Consider the following 24,659-nt stretch of genomic DNA (forward strand, 5'->3'; position numbering starts at 1 on the left):
CTGGGCATCCCTCCTCCATCCTTCAGCTGGCTAGCTATGTCCACATACATTCACAGACCAAAGGGCTAATTATGTCTTTGTATTGTCATTTTCCAAAAGTCATTAGAAACCAGTTTTTTCCCCATCCACATGCATATATTATGCTGTCCAAGCTGGCCTTCTTTCAGTAGGCCTCCTCAGAGGCAAATAGGTAATGATGGCTGTTAGCAATACTAGGGCACTCAACCTCAACAAGGGTAGAACATAACTCGTTCTTCTTCACATGGCCTCTCCTAGTGAGGCTAAACTGCTTTCAGTTTCCAAAATTTTGTTCTCTCCTGGAAGCTTGGAAAGTCAACTGAGTCCCAAGACAATCCTCTAGTTGAACTTGGAGAAGGCTTAAATGACCAGGCTTCATGGCCCAGGGACCATACAGCTGGTGAACCTAAAAGACAATTTACCACAGTCATCTTCAAGATATAGTTCTTTATAATATACATATGTATATTATATATATATGTGTGTGTGTATATACATATATGTACATATCTATACACGTGCACACATATATATGTTAGTAGAAACTTCTTATTTTATTTTTGATGGTATTCTATTTTTTCTAATTACATGTAAAGACAATTTTCAACATTCATTTGCTGGAAGATTTTGAGTTCCAAATTTTTCTCTCTCCCTCCTTCCCCTATTTCATCCCCATGACAGCAAGCCACCTGATATATGTTATACATGTACAATCATATAACATGTCCACATCATGGAAAGAAAACAAAACAAAAAAAGAAAATATTATGCTTTGATTTACATTCAAACTCTCCAGTTCTCCCTCTAGATGTGGATAGTATCTTCCATCCTGAATCTCTTAGAATTGTCTTGGATCACTGAGAAGACCTAAGTCATTCATAGGTGATCATTGCACAATGTTACTATTACCATGTACAATGTCAAAAACCAGTTCTTAAGGACACAGAACATATTCACGTTGGTCTCTCCTTGATGAATGGCCACGGGCAGTTTACGCTCTCATCTTTGTGGGATGGAAGTGCATCCTGGGAAGCAACTGCCATTTCTAGCAGCATCACTGAAAGCGTATCCCAAAGCACAAATGCCACTGTGTGTTCACATTCCTTGGCACTGCCAAGCCCCCACTTCAGCAAGATTGTTCTGTTCCAGTCCTGCATGAATACATCCATTGTTCTGGGTTGGGTCCCACAGTAGGTTATGTTCAATATTGGAATGAAATTAGATACTCATAGGTCATTCAACAGTTAACAAAGGGAGAGTTAATTAGCCATAGCCAGAGAAGGATATTTAACAAGGAGGGGCATTGAAGATCCCCTTCATCACCTCAGCTCAGCAAAGCTTCTCCAGCCCCAGCTTCTAGCACAACACTGTCTGCCAGCCAAGCCTCAGAGAGCCCCTGGAGCTCCTTGTGACTGTTATTCAGGCCATCAGGAGGTCAGTCAACAAACATTGATTAAGCCCCTACCAAATACAAAGACAGGTAAGAGACAATTCCTGCTCTCAAGGAGCTCATAGTCTAGAGGGGGAGACAACATGCAAACAACTGTGTACAAACAAGCTATACAAGACAAATTAGAAATAACCCATAGAAGCAAGGCTAGTTCCTTACAGGGATCTGGAAAGACTCTTTTTGTAGGAAGTGGGATTTTAGCTGGGACTTAAAAAAAGCCATGTTTATACAATACTTACTAGCACTGTGCTAAACACTTTACAATTATCATCTCATTTGATACTATACTACCCCAGGAGTTAGGTGCTGCTATTACCTCTATTTTACAAATGAGGAAACTGAGACAAGCAGAGTTTAAGTGACTTGCCCTGCATCACACAGCTGTATGTGAGGTCAGATCTTCCTGACCCCAGGCCCAGTGCTCTGTCCATTATGCCACCTAGCTGCCCCATGAGAGAAGGAGGGAGAGCATTCTGGGGATAGAGTACAGCCAGTGAAAATGCCTGAAGTTGGGACATGGAATGTCTCTGAACAGCAAGGAGTTGCATGTCACCAGATAGAGGAGTATTTGTATATGTGTGTGTTCTGAGGGGCAAAGGGGATAGGGAATGTAATTTGTAACAAGATTAGAAAGATAAAAAGGAGTCAAGTTATTACGGTCTTGATCCTGGAGGTAATAGGGAGCCACTGGAATTTATTAAATAGGAGGATAGACTGGACTTTAGGAAGATCACTTTGACAGCTGAGTAGATGGTGAGCTGGAATGGGAAGAGATGGGTGATGGGCACACTAACCAGGAGACTATCATACCAGGCCATGAGTGAAGGGATGAGGGCTTGCTCCTCATGGGTGGCAGGGTCAGAGGAGAAAAGGTGGTATATTCAACAGATGTTAGAAAGGTAAAATGAATAGGCCTTGGCAATTTCTTCTTTACCTCACTGTCTCTCTCCCTGGGGTGGGGAAAGATAGTGAGGAAACAAGGATGATGTCTGTTTCAAGGCTGAGAGACTGAGAGGGTGGTAGTGGCCTTGACAATAATGGAGAATTTAAGAAGAAGGAGGGTTTTGGAAGGGGGATGGTGGGGTGAAGAGTTCTGTTTTAGATATGTTGACTTTAAGTTCTCTAAAGGACATCTACTCTGAGGTATCTAATAGGCAGATGGAGATATGAGAGTGGTAGTCAGCAGTGAAGCGAAGGATGGATAAGTGGATTTGAGAATCATCAGAATAGGGAAGATAATTGAATCTATGGGAGATAATGAGATTATCAAGTGAAAAAGTATAGAGGGAGAAAGGAAGAAGGCCCAGAACAGAACCCCCTGTTATTGATTACTGGGTGTGACATGGATGAAGATTTAGGAAAGGCAATTGGAAAGAATTGGTTGAACATGAAGAAAGAGAATTAGGAGAGAGCAGTATTAGGAAAACTGAAAGGAAAATATTAAGCAGAAGAGGGTGATCAGCCGTGTCAAAGCTGCAGAGAAGTCTAGAAGGATGAGAGGCTGGAAAACAGGCCATTAGATCTGGCACTGAAGAGATGCTTTGTAACTTGGGAGGGACCAATTGCAGTTGAATGAATGATGAAGTCAGAAGCTGAATGGTCGGGAGTTAAAAAGCACCTTCCATGTCAGTCCCCTAAGCCAGTAATGTCTAAAGGATGGTCTCAGTACCTTTTAAGGAGACACTAGCTTAACCTACACGCAAGCAGGGATTCAGATATTGCTCCCATGATGCCCAGGAATAGTGAGATGTTTTGGAGGAAATTAAAAACTCATATTTATGTAGCATTTTAAGATTAGCAAAGGACTTTCCTCACAACCATCCCCTAGGCCAGATAGTACAGTATTATTTTATTTTACAGATTAGGAAACTGATGCCCTGCAGCGGGGAGGGTTAAATGGCTTCTCTCAAATCATACAGATGTCAGTATTTGCGGTGGACTTTTAAACTGTACCAAGTTCTATCCATTATGTCAAGCCTCCTCTTAATTAAAATAGGGATCACAGATTTAGAGCCGGAAAGGATCTTACAGGCCATCTAACCAACGTCTTCACTTTACAGACAAGGAAACTGAGCCCCAGAGAGGTTAAGGTATATGTATAAAAGGGAGAAGTACCCCACAGAACTAACTCCATAAGATTACATTACCATAGACTTAGAGTTAAAAGGAACTTGAGACCATCTAGTTGTTGTTTTTTTTTTTACCTTATTTTACATATGAGGAAACTAAGGTTGAGGGAGTGTAAATGACTTCCCTAAGGGGTCACAGGTAGTATGTAGAAGAGTCAAGATTTAACCCAGGTCCTCTTACCACAAAGCTAACACCTTTCCATTGTACCATGCTGCTTTCCTTGGTTATCACAAAGAATCTTATTTGATCCTCCCAACTTCAACTCTGCCTCTGATTTCACCTTCTGGATGGAGGACAGAGCCATGAGCTCCAAAACCTCCATTTAAGGGGCCCAGCACAATTTTCTTCCCATTTACCAAGAGCTGTCCTGCTTTGGAACTTCTCCAACATGGCCCACTCCCTTTTCAGCTTCCTTTTGTGTTGTCTTCTCCCATTAGATTGTAAGTTTCTCGAGGTCAGTGACTCTTTTTATTTGTATGTATGTCCCTACTGTTTAGCACAGTGTATGTAGTAGTCTCTTAATCAATTGCTATTGACTGACACAATTTAAGAACATGTTTGTAGTTTGATATGGGACAGTTAGGTGGCACAGTACATGGAGTGCCAGGCCTGGAGTCAGGAAGACTCATCTTCCTGAATTCAAATCTAACCTCAGACACTTACTAGCTGTGTGACCTTGGGCAAGTTACTCCACCCTCTTTGCCTCAGTTTCCTCAGCTGTCAGATGTGCGGGAGAAGGAAAAGGCAAACCACTTCAGTATCTTTTCCAAGAAAACCCCAAATGGGGTCAAGAAGAGTTGGTGCAACTGAAAGTTGAACACAGCTCCACAAGTTGGAGAAGGTAATGGGTAGAAAATTAAGACATATAACAACAGTGATAACTTGCCTCGTAGCTTACTTTAGATATATATCAGGGACTCCTTTGTTCAATTTGATGAGTCCCATCTCCCAAGGAGGTGAACTTGCATAGTCGCATTACTGACTGGGCTTTAAATATTGGGGTTACCTCCCAAGGAGTGATTGATGGAAGTTCAAAAGAATAAACCATTTTCAGAGCATCTGCCCCACCCCTCAGTGATCTGGGCTGTGAAATGGCTCACCCCCTTTTTTCCTCATACCAATCTTTTCCTAGAACTTCTTAATTAAGACTTTTTTCCCCCTCAAACTGCTCTCCACCAAGGAGCAGAAAATAGTAACTTGTAGGGAAAAGACCTCAGAGAGGGGAAATGGTCTTTCCCAAGCAAACTTGAGAGAGGAATCCAGGGACCTCAAGTCTCTGGCTGCCTTCTGCCTTTAAGTTTCCCTTTTGAGGGCACAGGTTAGAGGCTAGTGTTCCAGAGAATAGACTTGCCGTGTAAGCTTGGAAATTCCCAAGAGACTAAGAGTCCCTGATTTCCAGCATTTGGACGCTGGCCTTGGAGAGGGAGAAGATTTCGTCAGCAGCATACTTCTTGGAAAAGAAGATTATCCTCCCCAAAAGATCGCTTTTAAACTGAAAGTCTAAAACTGCGCCCTGAGGAGCCAAGAGAGGTGAACTTCGCCAACCCTCCACGATATTGTTGTGAGTTGCTTGAATAATGCCAGTAGAATGTAAACGGGGCATCTTGGTTAAGCAATCCCAAGGCGTCTTTACTTTCTAAGGGAAATGTATATTCCTAAGGGAAATATAAATATGGTATAGTACCATACAGATTTTGAACTGGAATGGACCTTAAAAGTCATAGGATCATAGATTTAGCATTGGAAAGGTACTCAGGCCAGTTAGTCGAACACAGGAGTGGGGAACCTGTGGCCTCAAGGTCACATGTGGCCCTGTCAGTCCTCAAGCGCATGACTGAGTCAAAGTTTTTAGGAGTTTTTTTTTGTTTTTTTGTTTTTTTTGTTCTGTGAAGTGTGGATTCAGTCAAAGGGTAGTACTTGAGAAGCTAGAAGGACACTTGTCCTCTCAAGGCTACAGGTTCCCCACCTCTGATCTAACCCTTTCATTTCACAGATGAGGACTCTGCAGCCTAGAGAGATTAAATGGCAGGTGGAAAGTCACACAGGTATTGTGTTATATGAGTCAGGGTTGGAATCTAGGCCCTCCAAATCCACATCCAGTATTCTTTCCAGAGTACCATGCTTCCAGTTAGAAGGCTTTATGTTTTTATATTTGTTCATGGATCCAGCTGAGGCCTTTGTGTATTACTGTATTGTGTTCGTCCTTCGTTGCCGAAGAAGTCCATACCTACTGTATGCATTTTCTGTGGTGGAGGAAATAAACCTATATTGCACATTGAGTATCTATGTGGGAGCAGATACTAGCCTGCTTCTGATTAGGACTTACAGCTTTCAATCAGTGCAGGCTCCTTCATGCTTTAAGAACAAAAATATTTTCACAGATTGATTTTACTTTCCTTTTGGAAGACTTCGCATAAAGGGTCTCAAATGGTCTCTTTTCCCCCACTTCTAACAAGACAAAGTTTTAGTTTAAAGAGAAAAATCACTGCTTGATCCTGGTTAGGAATGGGGGTTGGGGAGTGGGGAGAGGTTCATTTTTTCCTCTCCTTGCTGTCGGTCTTAATACTCTATTATCATCTTATTATTCTGAGGTTTCAAAGGGGAGCTAGCATCTGCTCCCTCTTCTGTCTTCTCCTGGCTTCATCTACCCTTACCTATACTCCTGGCTCCTCTGTCTTTTCCTTTTCAGATCTGGGCCTCAATATTCTCATCTGAAAAAATGAGGGATTTGGACTAAAACCTTATCCATCTCTCAGGATCCTGTGACTTTCCACCTCCTATGGACTATCTCATAGAGCTAAACTGGAAATGAATTTCAGTAGGTGCTTAGGATGGTCCAGAAAACCAAAAATCACTAGGACCTCTTCCTGCCTTATCAAGGGGAATGCTAACCTTCACTCCTTTAATACAAGTACCTGAGTCTGAACCAGAGAACCAAAAATCTTTAATAGTGGTCTGAGATCAGAACCCAGGGAGTTCCTTCTGAATCAAAACACACCTAAAACTTCAAAGGAAATCCCAACATAAAAAACACTTTTTCATCACTTTGTGGGGGTCATGGGGTGCTTGGGTGCATGTGCTTGGACCCCAATTCTAAAATCACATTTGTCTCCAAAAACCACATTTCTCCCTAGCCCCAAAACACTATCCCTGGCAGTCTCTCCCCAGCCCAAGGACAAAGCCCGCCCTAGCAAAACTTTCTCTTTTCCTGATACAGTAGCCAGTTGCACCTATAGAACTTATTAGACTGAACTGGGTCATAACAACATTGACTACTCACTGACCATAGGATACTATGTATCCTAGACTTAGACGTACGTATGCTCCCTTACGTTTATTTTGTCTAACAAGACATTGATGAGAGCAGCCTGACCCTTAGTTGACTTAAATATGGTTCAAGCCTAAAACCACACCTCCATTTAGCCCCCATCTTGGGCTATTTCCCAATGAGCTCTGGGTAAAATACCTGTGCAGTAGATACCAAAAGTGCATGTTTCTTTAAGAACTAGCTACTCCTTAGCCACTCCCTAATCCCACCCTGAATCACCTAGTTAGCATATTTGGCACATGTTTTATTATAGAATATCCTATGTAAACTTTACCTGTACCCCTTTAAGGTTGCAGGTTCTCTAAGAACTCTTGCCCATTGAAAAGTATAATAAATCTTTACCTTGACCTCAAGAATGCTTGAATCTGAGAATTCATTCTAGGTGACCTGCCCCTATACTGTGGTCTTTGGAGGGTTTCAGAATCTCATCCATCCCATTCCCCTTTCCAGCCCTCATCAGGGGCAGCTAAGTGGCACAGTGGATAGAGTTCTGGGCCTGGAGTCAGGAAGACTTATCTTCCTGAGTTCAAATCTGGCTTCAGACACTTACTAGCTGTGTAACCCTGGGCAAGTCACTTAACCCCGTTTGCCTCATTAGCCTCATCTGTAAAAATGAACTAGAGAAGGAAATGGCAAACTACTCCAGTATCTTCATGAATAAAACTCCAAATGGTATCACAAAGAGCCGGACATGACTGAAAAATGACAAAACAACCCATTCGTTTTGTGAATTGTCTTTCCCTCTTTCTCTCTTTTTTCTTTCTCCTGGGTGTAATAGGGGTAAGTAAACATTTAAAATCTTCCCTTTCACTCTTAAAGCAAAGGTGTCCACAGATAAGAATCCTGAATTTTCTTAATTTAGAATGAAAATATTGCAGAATGAATGAAAAAGGGAGCAAATACAGTTCATGTGGGCGTCTGGTTAAACAACAGAAATAAAAGGAAAGAATAATTCACTTTCCAATATCAGTTGGTATAATTTTAAAAAATTCTATGAACATGAGTGGGCAGTCTCCTAATTACTAAATATATTTGCTATTATTTAGATTGTACTTCTGATATTGGCGACTATCGATACATTCACTTTACATAGTTAAATATGCCACAAATTTTTCTCATTTAAAAAAGTTTGAGGAAAAACATCATAAAGTGGAATGTGGAATGTTACTGCATGGTTATAGATTTTCAGCTTCTGTTCTAAGATACCAATTTTTCTGTCAAGTTTCCATTAGTAGCTCCAATTTCATTCTTTCCTCTCCTTTCAATTTTTTATTAGTGTAAGGATATCTCAGGTGAAGTACCAGTAAAAATAGTAATAAAAATAAAATTAATTAACAATTTTAAATGTAGCCCCTAACCCCTCAAACATCTTCCAAAATATAGCTCCTGGACCATCACCAGTCATCTGGGCTTTTGTTTTGTCACTGGACTTGGATGACTCTGGAGGAGAGAGGGAGAATGGCCACTTTGCAAAACGCTGCCTCACTTCAATCCAATTCATGCGTAAGTCAAGACAGCTGTTTCATGATTGCCATTGGTCTGCTTCAAGAAGGAAGTACAAGCCACAACATGAACACAGGCCCTCAAAGATCATAAAGCCTGTGTTATACACAGGCGTGTAAGCAGGCAGCTCCCCAGCCTTTGAATTCCACAACCAAGGCTCTAGCCTATTCTCTGATGCATACCCCCATTGAGAGCCCAGAAGCCTGGGTCTCTGTCCTTATATCTGAGAGTAGTTATCAGGCAGATTCTCAAGGACTAAGTGGAAGTGTTTCCTTAAAGGTCAATCAATCAGTGAGTAGGTGAAACCCTCTATTACAGACCACAAGGGTATTGCAATTAGGGAAGTTTACTAAATGGATTATGATCAGGAGTGCCTTGCATATCTGGCTTAGGGGAAGCTAGCTAGACCAGTTATTGGGTCCATAGGCACTTCCTAGTACATAGGTAAGTTTAATCAGTGGTCAAATATGGAGTCACTTTTGTTAGCTTGAACCTAGCAATAGGCCAGTCCTCCCAACGAGGCCCCCCAGCCACTCTTGGGCCTCTCCTGTCTGATGATTTTAACCTGGTTTCCTTTTCTGGGATTCTATTAGTAGATGCTGTTGCAAAATTATTTGCTTCATCCTGAGATTCTTTTATGTCACATTATTTCAATATATTAACAGCTCTTCTTTGTCGCTCAGTTCCTCAGTCTCTCTACTGTTTAGTTTTTGCTTTCTGTGAGGACTTCCCTTCTGGAATATCTTTTCATTTCCCTCTTTTACTTGCCATTATCAGTATATCTGATGCATTTGGTGGGAGACCACCATCACACCACACCTACTGATCAAGTCCCTGTAGCTGTTTCCCCCCACTCCCGCCATAGTAACTGAAGCCACCACCACATGGGGTCTGGAGAGCTGAACCCAGCCTGGGGGTGGTACAGAGGATGGGCACAGTGGCAAACAGAGTGGGGAGCTGGTAGAACAGTACCCTGCTGTTTATTTCTGTGGAGAATAAGTCATACGGCACATTCTTCCATTTTTCCTCTTCTAGTTATTATTTTTTATCACTTTATCTGGTACATTTCTTGCTGTTTTGAGGTGGAGAGGGGAAGTTGGTTGTAGACACAGCTTCACACTTGTCCCTCTGTTTTGTCACTCCAATTGATCCGTGAGCTCCCCTTTGTATGTGAGAATCATAAGCTACGTATGTCTTTTCATCCTGTTAATTCTTACGCATTTCATTTTATAAATCCTTCATAAATGCACAGTGCCCACACACAGCAGGTGCTTACTACATACTTGGTATTTGATTGATTGACTTACTACAACATCCTGAAGGATGGAGAGGCAGCATGGTTCAGCAGAAATAGCACACTGGCTCTCAGATTAGAGGACCCTGGGTTCAAATATCTGGGTACCTTCAGAAAGTCACTTAACCTCCCTCAACCTTAGTTTCTTCATTGTAAAATGAGGAGGTTGAATTAAATGGTTTCTGAGGTCTTTTCCAGTTCTACATTTCTGATCTTTTCTTTAGCTCTTTTAACAATTTGTGGCATCACTTGGTATTCCAACTGCTGTCCTTCTCATTGTCTGATCAGCATACCCCTATTTCTGGTCATCTGTGTCTTTGAAGGCGTATTTTAGACCATTTTTGGCACAATAATAATGTACTGTACCCACTTTACATCCACCAGGAAGTTCTTCTCTATTGCCTTTTGAGCCTACCACAATTTTGATTTTGTAGAGTTCATAGTGTTTACAGCCACACAGCGTCACTGGGAGAATAGTAATATTTTTTAAAAATTAGTTTTTGTGTTCAGAAATAGTCTGGCACCACTGAAAGCATCACATAAAGCAGCCCAGCCCTCTCTCTTCCTCTTGTTCCAACTCTAAGCTCAGCTCACTGCCCAGCTGTAATGCCTGTCCAAGATATATGCACAACATATACATATGGTAGCTGGTAATCAATGAGAAGTTTAATCAATCAATAAGCATTTATTGAGTATCTTCTCTATGTCAGGCACTCTATGAGCACTAGAGATACAAAGACAAAATGAAACAGTTCCTGTCCTTACAGAGCTTATAGTCTAGTGTATAAGGAGTTAATACAAAGCAGATAGCATGTAAATGCAAGATACTTGGATGGTGGCAAGGCAGGGTGGAGGAAAGTCACTAGAAGCATGGAAAATTAGGAAAGGCCTCATGTAGGATGTGAACTGAGGAAAATTAGGGATTCTGGTGGCTTCAGTAAAGAGGAAAGGTGGAAGTGAAGTTCAGATATGTAGAGGCTGACCATGATGGTGCGATATCACTGTGCAATTATTTGGGAGGTAGTTTTAAATGGGGAACAGGATTTTAGGGGAAAGGCTAGGACTTAGGGAAAGGAGGTATAGCTTTAGAAGTCATTCACATAAAAGTTTGTAAAGGAATCCATGGGACTCTACCTAAGGCTATGACTATCCAAGGGACCTCAGTCTACCCTTCCTTATCTGTATCATGGACTCTGTATCTCTTCTGTTTTGCTTTTGCCAATGTGACTCACTGTAAGATGATGCCCAACAGTACCTCTTTCCTTATTTACCCCTAGGTTGCCACTCTCCACTTATTTTTTCCCTTTCCAAGCCTCAAGTCAAAATAAATCAAGGGATTTATTTACAAAAGATGAGCAAAGTTCACAAAATACACTGGCCACAAGAAATCAGAGTGCTCTGTAGTTGACCAAAAAGTAAAAACTGACCAATGTCAACCTTCCTGAATGAAATTAGTGTCATCTCAGACCCCATGATTGAGAATGAGCTGCCTCACTATCTTCATCCTCTTCCCAGAAACTTAGCCACCACTTTTGCCTGGGAGAAACAAACTTTGACTCTTTTCTCCTAAGCCTCCTGCCAACTTTCTCATTTCCAAAATGTGTTGCAGTTTATTCTTTTTCCTGGAGCATAAGAAGTGGCAACCTCTGCCATCCCCTTAAGATGTTTCACTTCATCTTAAGTCATAAAGGAATCCTCTGCCCATGTTTCAGGGAAGAAATATTATATGTGTCTTTAATCTGGAGTTATATAACTGCTCCACCCACAATATAATAGAATTTCCATTTCCTTACAGGGTGATAGTTGGAATATTGGGAATAGATGAGCCCTCTAAGAGAAATAATATCTTATTTCTTGCATACTTCAAAGATCTGGGATTCTGTTACTGTGGGCATTCACTCCCACAAGTTACAACCCCTCTATGATTTAATAAACCATCTTCAAAAGGTGTTTTGGCCAAAAATTTCACTGCCCTGTGGATAACCTGGAGAGGAACTGAGCAAGGCCAGTCTGAAGAAAACATACACAAGTCGCAATTTATCCTGTATGCATTGACTTTCTAGTTCGGTATAACCCAGCAGAGCTTGTGCTCCTCTAGCATGGTCTTTGGGAAACCAGGGCTCTACCCACATCACCATGGAGCCTGAGGCGAGGACCTTAGTAAAGGGAGAGAATAAAAGAGGGCTGAGGACTGAACTTTGAGCAAATGCTCCAATTTAGAACTTTAGAGGACATAAATGAGCTATAGAAAGAAGGACTAGAAGGAAGTCAGAGAGGTAGGAGGAGAATCAAAGTAGTGTCACATTACGAAAATCAAATGAGTCAGTCTGAAAAAGAAGGCAGCCTATCTTGTCATGTTCTAGAAATAGGTGGGGGAAACAACGACTGAGAAAAAATAGAGCAACCAGGAGGTCAATGGGGAATATTCTAAATGTAATTTTTATAGCATGGAGGCACCAAAACAAAATTGCATGGAAATTAAAGAGTATGATGAAAAAGGGAAAGAGCATTTGTAGATCAGTCATTCAAGAAGTTTGGCAGTGAAATATATAAATAAATAAAAACAGAACATGAATCAAAGGGGGAATCAGGTGAATGAAGATTTTTCAATGACTAGGAAAACCAGTACATATTTATAGGCAAGAGGAAATGAGTCAGAGAAGAGACAAAAAGACAAAGACAGGGAGAGGGAGAAAGGATAGGGAGAAATGAAAAGGGAGAGAGAGAAGATATGAGAGGCAATAATTAAAGGAAGTGCTGAGAAAGACTTAGGAAGAAATGGTACTGAGGTCAAGGTTAGGCTGGTTAGCCTTGGAAAGGAGAAGAGATGCTTCTTCTGATAGCAGGAGGAAAGCAAGAGAGGATTGGTATAGATACACATGTTTAGAGATGAAGGAAAGGAAGTAAAAGATATTTTTAAAAAAAGATTGTACCTGATATATAGAGATGATACTAAAAAGATAGAACCAATGAATATTCAGTTGATTTAGTAGGTGTTTGCCTTCACTAATACTGAGAACCAGCTCAAAGCTGGGCCATTTGGGAAGTTCTACCAGTTAGCTGAGACAATTCATCAAAGATGCAGAAAGTAGATTCCAGCCATTGATGGTTATCATAAAGCCTGTAGAGGTTATCCAGTGCACTAGCAGAGTCTGACTTGAGCCGTTCAATGATCAAGCAAGACTATAGTTCACAAAGGACCTAATACCTTTGATGGTAGGAAACCCATCTGACTTCACTCATGATGTATGTCACAGGGATCCTACCCAGATGAGTAGGGTTACTTTAAAATTTAGATGATATTTTTTCCTCAAAAGTAAGCTCCTATTTTAGAGTCCTGTTAGTCTATATATACTGCCAAGCATATACTGTCCTCTGGATATATTTTTGGTTAAGTAAAACCACTGGTAGATCAGTAGTCTACAATTGGTCTTGGCTCACAGATTCTTAAGGTAGATAATCTGAAACATCATTTTTAATAATAATAATTCATATAGTATCTACTATCTTCAAACACTATGCTAAGGACTTTATAAATATCATCTCATTGAGTCTCGCAACAACTGTGGAAGTTAAGTCCTAGTATCATCCCCATTTTACAGTTGAGGAAACTGAGGTAAACAGAATTTAAGTGATTTGCCCAAGGTCACACAGGTAGTACATTCTAAGGTTGAATTTGAATTCAGATCTTCCTGACTCCAGGCTCAGCACTCTCTTCACCATGCTGCTCAGCAGCCTCATTTTTATTTGCCAAAAAGCAAGTTCAGGAAAAACAACTCATCATGACATCCTAGATCATGGATGTCCACAGAAAGCAAAAACTGACTTTAAAAATACCTGAAAGAACTAAAAGTCCTAAACTGGCAGGGGCCACCTTGAACAAATACCCTCCCCCCCGCCAACTTCTAAAATTGTTGAGGTTCTTATTTAAATAAATAGACAAGCATAGAGTTTAAGTGAGCGATTGTCTAGGATAAAGATTCTAGCTTCCTATTTTAAAAAAGGGAATACTCTAATATTTTGGAGGTGACCCTGGGTTCTACAAGAACTCTGCTAGTGGAGTATGAGCTCTGCCAGTTTCTAGCAAGCTGGAAAGGCTTCAAGTACTTTCCCCGAGACAGATTCTATCTGCTGTCTGAAGGACAGCCTAGCTAAGTAGAGGCATGAAATGGAAGAGATCTGGCACAGTTTCTACAACCATCCATTTTCATCATCAGTGACAGTGGAACCACCACATTGGGACACAAACACTTCACTATCCAAGAGCTGATGGCACTTAAGAAGATGAAACTGGGAAGGACCACCAGATCTGGTCAAATACATACGGAAGAAATTTGAGCTGGAAGTCATACAATTTTAATATACTAAGGGATTCATTTTTAAGACATCTCAAAGAGGGGAAAAATCTAGGCAATCTTATGGATAGTATTCTTACCCCCTATAGGGGCACTTAATATGACAGCAGACTGTTTTCTCATTTCTATAAATCCTTGTGAGAATGATTTATGTGTTATAGCCTGTGTTACACACTGGCTTGAATGGTGGCCTTGGAATCTAAAAAACTTTGAATTGTCTCACATCAGAAAGTTAGTAGCTGTATGACCCTGAGCAAGTAACTTAATCCCCTCAGACTCAGGTCTCCCATCTGTAAAATGGAGAAAAAAACTCTTCTAGCATTTATTTTTCAGGGATTTTGTAAGGATCAAATGAAATAATGAATATAAAGAGTTTTGCAAACATCGAAGACCTATATGAATGTCAGTTATGATGATGTATAAATGAACCCAGGCACAGAAGGGAACTATTGTTGAACATAGTTGAAGGACAGCTCACAGCAAATAAGAGTTTGTGAGGTGGCTTTTATCCTGAGTCCCAAGGTGACAAGAAATAACATTTCATAGGACATTTGATGATCTTTTTTCACGGTTAGTATTTGCAGAAAGACCACCATGAAAATGATTATAGCTTACTTATCGATGTTTGTTAAGGATGAAAAAGTAGAGAAATTCTATAAAGAACGGGATAAAGATATCCCCAATGAAATCAGCATATTACTATGATATTTAGTGAGTTCAGCACAAAGGTGGGAATAGTTAAGGATAAAGAAAAGAAATATATCCCTGGTGTGAAGGCTTGCTGAGCCCTTTTCAGGGCTTCATATTCACATTTGAGGTCTGCCTCCCACTTGTGACTCCAAGAAGCTGCAGTACGTGCAGCAGACATATCCAGGTAAAGCCATCTTGCGGATGGGCTAAACTGAGTTGAGGGTAACCAAAGGGCCTCAAACCTGTCAGTGAGTTGGAAGTGGGAGGGGTAATCCACTCCAAGTATGTCATGACTTCCACCTGGTGGAATTGAATGAGAACAATTTGTTGCAGCTGCCATGAAGGCAGCTGAAGCAAATGCTGTGGAACACTTAGAACTTGTTTATACATCAAAGATGCCAAGGTCATCCATTGCATCCCAGATCATTGCCAGTTATCTTTACTTTTCTCCAGCAACTGAACTTTGATGACTCAGGAAAAGAGAGGAAAGCTGACAACTCTGTGCAACTCTGTCTCACTTAAATCCATTTCACATACAAGTCCAGACATCACCCATGATGTCATTGATCCTCTCTGAAACCAAAGGACAAAAACCAAGGGTGTATCCCAAAGATCTGTTCAGGACCTTCATCTCTTTATACTTTCTCCCTCAACCATCCAATTATCATCCATGACTTTAATTATAATCTCTACACAGAAAACTCATAGTTACATATTCAACCCTAACCTCTCTCCAGAATTTCAGTTGCACATTCATCTAATGGACTTTTCAAACTTGATGTTGCATAGATAGATGATTTTATATTCAATCCTGGAGATAATAGAAGACCATTGAATTTTATTCACTGGGGCAGGAGGAGGGAGTTTGAGAGAGAAGTAGAAGATGTTATGACATTGTTAGATCTGGAAGATCACTTTGATAGCTGAATGAAAGATGGATTGGAGGTAGGGAGAGACTTGGGGCAAGGAGAGCAGCCAACGGGCTATTGCAGTATTTCAGGTGTGAAGTAACAAGGGCTTACATAAGGTAGCATACAGGAAAGAGTGCACAAGCTGTGAAGGAAAATGGACAGAGCCTGGCAGTAGATTGAATATAATGTGTGAGAGGGCATAAAAAGAAAAGGAAGACACCTAAGTTGTAAACCTAGAGGACTGTGAGAATGGCAGTGCCCTCAAAAGTAATAAGGAAGTTAGGAAGAAAGAAAGGTTTAGAAGGGAAAGAGAATGAGTTCAGTTTTGGATGTATTGAGTTTAAGATGTTTATGGGACATCAGTTTGTGATGTCTTATAGGCAACTGGACATGTAACAATGGAGTTAAGAAGAGATGTTCGGGTTGGACAAATAGAACTGAGAATCATCTGCACAGATCATTTAATTGAAGTCCATGGGAGTCAATGGGATCACCAAATTAGACTATATGGAGAAAGAAAGGAAGAGGACCACAGACTGAGCCATAAGGGATACCCATGGTGAGTGAGCATAGCCTAGATAAAGATCCAGCAAAAGGGATTCAGAAGGAGCAGTCAAACATGACTTGAGGAGAAGCATGAAAGAACCATATTATAAAAACTTAGAGGGAAGAGAATGGCAAAGAGAAAGGAGAGTGATCAACCGTGTCAAAGTTTGCAGAGAAATCTAGAAAGAAAAGGATTGAGAAGGAAGAGAGATTGCATTTGGCAGTTAAGAGACTACTGGTGACTTTAGAAAGAGCAGTTTAGGTCAAAAGCCAGGCTGCAGAGAATTAAGAAGATGAGAAGAAAGGAAGTAAAGCATTGTGTTGTAGATGGATTTTTCAAGAGAGGAGACACAGAGGATGATAGCTAGCAGGGATAGACACAGAAAGTGATGATTCTTTAAGGAGAGTTGGGTAGACTACCTTTGAGAAATCTTGAATTTGTTTTAATGACTCCAAACTGTTTCATACCAATGTTCTTTTGCCCATGTTGGAGGGCTGCAATTCACAGAAGGGTACAGTCTACAAAGAATTAAAACAAATATCAGCCTGACAGCAATGAAAAAAAATAAGGTGTGTACAAGATTAAGAGTGGAAAAAAATGGACTGGTCGCATGACATGAGCAAGGGTTGACCGGGTAGGTCATCCATGTGTTAGATTGGTGGCCTAATGGCGTCAGAAGATAGTGAAAAGGGCACCCATAACTTAGGGGAAGAGGACCTCCTTTGGTAATCTTATGGCAAGACATAGACAAGAATTAGATTGATTGTGATCAGCATCTTTGGAAAGAGGAATGTCCAAATGTAGGAGATTCCAAATCAATCTGACTAGCAATAGCATCCTTAATGGAAATATGCAAGAGAAGCAGGCTTTCCAGGATGACATTCTATAGCAGATCATGCCTTCACAGTCATAGACTGAGAGGTCAGGAGATAACTAGATAACCAATTGTGCTTATCATTTGTTGATTCCAGGAATGAGTCTTTCCAAACTCTCTTACACCAAGGTGTCTCCTAAGCTTATGTTATAGAGACAGATCCTTTACTTAGCTCTTCCTGCTACAGAATAAATGGCATTCTCCCTTGAAAGCATGAATAGCGACAGTGGGAAATGCTAAATAGTGGCTGCAACTGGCAACCAGAGATGCAGAAGATGAGTCTGGAGCTGTGAACCTCATCTTTTTCTAGACATTGGCATGGGAAGCCTGGAGAACCCTGTACAGATTTGCTATCACATGATCTGAAGACCAATTAGACTGAATATACTGATAACCATGAGGAGTAGAAGGAAATTGAGGAGACAGAGAGGAGGAATTTGAGAGAAGAGAGGGAAAAGATCACTGAAATAAGACTTGGGAATGAGATATGCCAAAGGAATTCTCCCATGAAAGCCTCTAAATTTACATACAAATTTGGGGATTAATGGTTTCTCATGTAAGTGTCTCAGTTTTCCTCAGTAAGAATATGAACTGTGTGCCTACAGTGGGGAGTTGATTTTGGAATACTACGGAGTACCATGTACACATTTCCTCATGTTTAGGGGGTCTACTCCAGTCAAGAGAGTGGAAAAGTTCCTCAATACTCTGGCTTTTCAGTTTATAAAAGAGCTTCTCATATATTAAGATAATAAAGAGATTCCTTTAATAAATACAATTAGAGCAGGAAAAAAAAGCCAAAATCTTGTACAATAATCCTCTATATCAAGTAAAGCATAAAACAGGGAGAGATATACTCAACAAAAATGTTCACTGATGTCATAGAGGGTGTTCTGAACTAAGTCCAAATGAAAAAGGGATTTCTTACAGACGGGAAGTTTCCTCAGATGTTTCTTCATTCAAATGATGTTGTACTGGTTACATCAAGTCCTTAAACATTAAAATGATTCCTCAATAAGATTCGTTACTCAGAAGAAATTTACTTAACAATCTCCACATGAAAACTCAAGTGGATGAAGAATGTATTGTCCATATAATGCTTTGGAGTCACAATTGGACTTTTCCATGAGTATATGGGTATGTATGCGTATATGTAGAATTTTATATGTAGGTATTTATGTGTATATTCTTTGTAAAACATATACATATGTATGTATAAGCACTGAAGATGATGAATTTAAACCACAGGAGGAAGAGAGGTGACTAAATTACTTTTTTGAAAAAAATTTATCAGTGCTTGTAATGGAGATAGAGAAATGGGGAACAACTGCTTGGAACATACCTAGATAGTCTCTACTTGCTTTTCATCTTGTGAAATGTTAGGCAGCTGATTTCTGGCCACACGTAAACTTGTACTATGTTTATAGCAAAGTCTTCCAGAGGTCGCAAGAAATGATAACTCACTGATTACTAAACCTATCAAAGGGGACATACAAAAGGGTGTGATGATTAAAAAGGTTTAAGAGACATCGTTTCCAGGTAATTTGACAATAATTATTATTATGAAGGCCTAAATATTATTAATAAAAGGATGATCATTTGGCTGTCTGTCTTAGACCAAAGACCCCTCATGGTGGGTGGGCTCACAGTTCATATGCAGTTTGAAGAATAGGTGACCCCAAACGGTAGAAATCAATTTGGATTGGTTAACACAATGGGAGGTGTAGGCTATATTAAAATAAAGGTCTTGGGTTATGTGCAACTTAGGTCACTCAAATCTTGATCAAAGAGACATCAATTTCCATATCACCTGTCTTGGTAATAGGGAGAAACAATCTTTTCCCAGACCTGGCTGAACAAACACAGTAAGCAGGAATGCACCCATTGGCCCAAACTTAGAATTTCATTTACTGTCTTTAAGAGAGATTTCCCACACTGGTTGATTTCTAGATGAGGAGGTAGAAAAGGGAAAAAACCTTGGTCCCAATACAATAATTAGTTATTAAATATAAGAAAGAAATATTCATTTCTCAGAAGGGGCAACCTAACCTTTGTCTCTCTCTTTCTTTTTCAACTTTGAATAAGTTAGTCAATAGTCAAGAAGTATGCATTGTAGCAGGATTACTTTGAACTGACCTGGGAAGTCCGGTGGGGCTGGAGCAGTGAACCTACCTCCCACCTAGCCATGGCAGCTGGAGCTCAATTAGTTTTCTTCATTTTTAGGGATCTTTCTTTTTGGAGTATTTGAAGGGTGCTTAAAAAATCCCCAAAACTCAGCTGTTCTCTTCAATGGTGCCAAGATACACATTGGTGCTTATTGGCCCTTGACAGTTTTCTGATTTGGGTCTTTGAACGATATGCAGAGACCACACTGGTTTCTCAGTAGTGATCCCCACATACCAAGATCCCCAATTTGTTGTGCAGTCAATATCACTATAGAATGAGACTAGCATATTGTTTGTTTTTACCTTGTCCCATATCTGTTGCTTCAAGAACCTTTTTCTTCTCCAAATGACTTTGGGTTATCTGAGTAATACTTTCTGAAGTCCCCTAAAGAAGTAGCAATATTACAATATTACAACGGCATTATGGCAGTACATACACTTTTCCAATATGTGCCTAAGTGTGATTCTGATTCCTAGCAATCCACACTGGTTTGTCTCATTCCTGTCACTTTGGGTTCTTTGCTCTAAATTTCAGTGGACCGATGGAAAAACAATTAAGTATTCAACAGCAGCCCATATTTTCTTCTTTTAAAAATCTACTTTTGTTGTTTCTAACAACATTTTTGTTTTGTTTTCAGTCTCATATTTGTTTATGAATATATTCTTTCTTCACCCTCCCCTACCATGACAAGCCATTTTCTGTAACAAAAAAGAGAGAAAAACAATTCAACAAAACCACCCAACCTATAACAACTATTTCTTGTCAGCTTGAATAAAATTCCCCACCTGAAGTCCCTTACCTTGAGTGTGAAGGGAGGGAGATATATTTTCTCATCTCTTTTTTGGAGTCAGCTTGGTCATTTTAATTTCCTACTGTTCAGTTTCATTTTATTGATCTTTCGGTTTCTTCTGTAAAAAGTCATCAAAGACTCTGAGGTACCACCACACACCTATTCAATGGGCTGATATGACACAAAGGGAAAATAATAAATGTTGGAGAAGACGTGGGAAAATTGGAATAGTAATGCATTGTTGCTGGAGTTGTGAACTGATCCAACCATTCTGGAGAGCAATTTGGAACTATGCACAAAGGGCTGTAAAATTGTGCATACCTTTTGACCCAGAAATACCATCACTAGATCTGTATCTCAAAGAGATAATAAAAAAGAGAAAAGGACCCACATGTACAAAAATACTCGTAGCAGCTCTTTTTGTGGTGGCAAAGAATTAGATATTGAGGGGATGCCCATCAATTGGGGAATGGCTGAATAAGTTGTGATGTATGAATGTAATGGAATACTATTGTGCTATAAGAAATGATGAGCAGGAGGAGTTCAGAAAAACCTGAAAGACTTACATGAACTGATGCTGAGTGAAGTGAACAGACCAGGAGAACACTGTCCACAGTAATAGAAACACTGTGCCATGACCAACTTTGATAGACTTAGTGAGTCAAGATGATTCCAAAAGATTCACAATGGAAAATACTAATCACATCTGGAGAAAGAACTATGGTGTCTGAATGCAGATCAAAGCAGACTATGTGCTCTTTTTTTCTTTCTCATGGTTTTTCTCTTTTGTTCTGATTCTTCTTTCACAACATGACTAATGTGGAAATATGTTTAATATAATTGTACACGTATGGCCTATATCAGCTTGTTTGCTTTGTTGGGGAAGGGGAAGGAAGGGAGGGAGAAAAAAAATGGAACTCAAAATCTTATAAAACTGAATGTTGAAAACTATCTTCACATGTAACTGGAAAAAATAAAATACTATTAAGTGGGGAAAAAAGTCATCGAAGAGCTCATATTTTTCGATAATTCTCTGCACAAGATGAAGTCACCTTTAGTTATTCCAAATATGCTGTATTCTAACTTTTGGTTTGGTTTGGTTTCAGAAAGTTCTTCATGATATGGCTAGAAGTAGTACTGTATTAGATAGTAATGACTATAAATGAGCAGTTTAATAGACTGTTAATTGACTTAGCCTGTTTGAAAATCCAGAGAGGGGACTCTGCGGCAACAGTATTTCTACATGCCAGGTGAAACCCTCAGTGGGAATAGTTCTTAGTTTAATAATGAAAGAGAGAGAAAAGGGGCTGATAATTATCCTGTCTAAACAGTGTGTTGTGGTCATAACATCGATCCTGCCTTGAAATCCCCCTTGAGACCAGAATAAGCAGCCTTGCCTTACTCTCAAAAACCTCATGCAAATTTATTTAAACATTTTTGCAATTATTTTTCCTAGGAATATTGAAAAGTGACATCACAGTACAGCTAAGAAACCTGAAATTCAGGCTCAAAAAAAGAAAAAGCTCTGGGGAAACACAGCCAGCTATCTTGGAGGGTAATTTTCATATCACTATATGAGCATGTGAACCTATTGGTACTTCTGCTTTTAAAGTAGCTTAGATAAGGGTACTGTAAGTAAGCATATGTTTAGGCAATTTAATTCAAGTTATCTTGCTGTCACTCCACTGTATGTGCAGTTTCCTCTAATGTCCTTCACTAACTATCTGGATTGGGGAAAAAATGTTTCTGTTGGCACTTTTCGTAAATCCCTGATATGTCTTAGTGACCCCCAGTTTTAACGCTAACTACAGAAATAAGCCTATCCCCTTTTGTGCCCATGTTTTGGGTCTGGTTATCCATAAGCATAATTTTATAATTAATGCAAAAGATCGGACTTGAAATGATGACCTTTTTTCTTTCCTTTTTTTCTTCTTTTCCTACTTTCCTTCTTTTTGCTGTTACTTCACACCGAGGACAAAGAGGATACAGGGAAAATTACTCCTTGGCCCAGGAAGTTTATTAAAATGCTAAATGAGGGTCTGGCAGCAGCTCAAAAGAACTTTAAATAACCTTGTGGTGGAAAACCTCCAAAACCTCTTTTTGCCGTCAGCTTAAGCAAGTCTGGCTATGACGAAGAGTTGCAAAGTAAGTCATTTAGAGTGCAGAAACACATCTATTTCCCAAAGCTGGGTGACCCCAGTAGAGATGGAGGTGAGTGAACCAGAGCTCTATGAGGAACGAGATTGTTCATTTGTCCAAGCACAGCTCCCAAAGTCATAAATGAAGTCTTTCTTCCCACCTATTCTTTGGCATTTTCAGCTTGTCAAGCTGATATACCACACACAGAATTACAGTCTAGTCTACCTTGTTGGGTCCTGTTAAAACACACAAACTGCAAAACACACCACAATATTGTCTTTAGAGGTGGCCAAAAAGAAATGTTATGAGATACATTCTAATTTTTTCTAGTTTTGTGGAAAATCAGTCAGTCAATACTACTATGTTCCAGGCACTGAGTTAAGTAAAAAAGTAAAAGATAGGTCCTGCCCTCAAGGAGCTTTCAATCTAATGGAGAAGACAACTTGCAAACAAGCGTGTACCAGGCAAAATACATACAGGATAAACAGGACATAAGTAACAGAGGGAAGGCAGCAGAATTCGGGGGTTGGGAAAAACCCTAAATTTATACTAAAAGGACTCACCATTTCTAATCTAACTCTACCTTTTTTTCCTTAAGTCTCCTATTCCACAGGGATTTAAGGGCTGTGTACAATTTGCAGGTACCAATCAGTTGTGGGCTATATCCATAAATGGAATCTCATGGACTGAGGAGTTTAGTTGATGTATATTACTAGAACCCCTGGTGTTTGATAACTATTACTGGAATATCTGGACTCCTTAACACAAATGGCAGGAATCCTAGAGGCTTTGGACTAACATAAATGAATTGAAAGGGAAATCAACAACCCATCTTTTGGGAAGAAGAGGTAATCTGATCTTTTCTAAAATTCTATTATTTATTTATTGCTAACATCCTTTTCTTTTTAAAATTTGAGTTCCAGATTCTTTCCCTCTCTCCCACTCTCCCCGCACCCCTGCTGAGAAGGTTCAAAGCCAATCACTCCTGGCAGCACACCCAAGGACTGCTGCTGTGAATGATTTCAAGGATTTAATCTCATAGTATAATGAACTCTCTATTCAGCAATAAACTAAATATTGTTCAAGAAAATAAAACATAACATTCATAACAACAACCTTAAGCAAAACACATCATTATATATATATATATATATGTACATATATATGTGTGTATGTGTGTGTGTGTGTGTGTGTGTGATAACACTCAATATGTCATATGGTACATAGCATATCGTTCCATCCCCAAAGTGAGGGAGTCCCAGACTAGAGTCTTCCCTAGCATGATGCATCCTTAAAGGGTAGCAGAAAATACCACACAGTGCACACCTAGGCCACTATAAGAACAATCTTTTTAATCAGTACATGGTGTCTAGTAATGTCCTCTCTCATCTTGACTCAAAGCTGACTTCCAAACCCCACAGATCCTTCCAGATCTTTCCTGAGTTGATAGGCAGGCAACTCTCTGCTCCTGCTCCTTGTCTCAGGTCACAGGACTGTTCCACTCCAAACTCTTCCCATTTCTGCCTGATAGCAGGCTCCAGGGGCTCTTGTCCAAAGCTTCTGTTTCTAGGGAAACAAAGCTAACAGGGCTATAACAGTATTTATATACATTACCAGTGCCATCATCTCAATTCACTCACAAAAAACAACAGGCAAGGCTTCTGCCTGAAAATTAACACAGATCCACAGACAGAGCACCAACAACACTCTTTCTATTAGGCTTCCCCACAAACAAGTTCTCCTAGCCTGCTCACAGTTACTTTTCTCTCAGCTCTGCTTCTGACTGCTCTCTCTACTAATATATATATATATATATATATATATATATATATATATATATATATATATATATATATATATATATATATATATATATATACTGTTTCTAATTAATGACTCTTGATTGATTCAAATCAAAAGCAAGACTCAGTCAAAGGCACTTGATTGGTTAAAACTCAAACAACAAAAGATCCTGCTTTACTTGCCATTACAGAAGGCAAACAATATGAAATCAGTTAATACATGTGGAATCGTGCAAACAGAGTAGTCAGATCTTTCAGAGCTGATTATCATTTCAACATTCCTGTTACTATACACAATCACATGCCACAACTTGTCCAGTCATTCCCTAGCTGATGGGCATCCCTTCAATTTACAATTCTGTGCCACCACAAAAAGAGCTGTTATAAATATTTTTGTACAAATAAGTTCTTTTCCTTTTTCTTTGATCTCTTTGGGATATAGACCCAGTAGTGGTATTGCTGGATCAAAGAGTATGTACAGTTTTATAACCCTATGGGCATTGTCCCAAATTATTCTCCAGAATGATTGAACTGATTTACAATTCCACCAGCCCTGCATTAGTGTCCCAATTTCCCCACATACCCTCCAATATTTGTCATTTTCCTTTCCTGTCATATTACTTAATCTGATAGATGTGAAGTAGTACCACAGACTTGTTTTAATT

At 39.7% G+C, this 24,659-nt stretch overlaps 1 long non-coding RNA gene and 1 pseudogene across 1 annotated transcript; one reads left to right on the forward strand and one right to left on the reverse strand.

Annotated features, from left to right (window-relative positions):
- The first annotated feature begins 1,337 nt into the window (after positions 1-1,337).
- Positions 1,338-23,314, forward strand: LOC140501998 (uncharacterized). The gene is made up of 5 exons (XR_011966475.1): positions 1,338-1,498; positions 4,998-5,159; positions 8,310-8,429; positions 21,510-21,608; positions 22,027-23,314. It is a non-coding gene; the product is annotated as an uncharacterized lncRNA (long non-coding RNA).
- On the reverse strand, positions 6,445-6,512 carry LOC140502925 (U6atac minor spliceosomal RNA; annotated as a pseudogene).
- Positions 23,315-24,659: the final 1,345 nt, after the last annotated feature.

This window comes from Notamacropus eugenii, chromosome 4 (assembly GCF_028372415.1).
Source record: "Notamacropus eugenii isolate mMacEug1 chromosome 4, mMacEug1.pri_v2, whole genome shotgun sequence".
Classification (NCBI taxonomy): Eukaryota; Metazoa; Chordata; class Mammalia; order Diprotodontia; family Macropodidae; genus Notamacropus; species Notamacropus eugenii.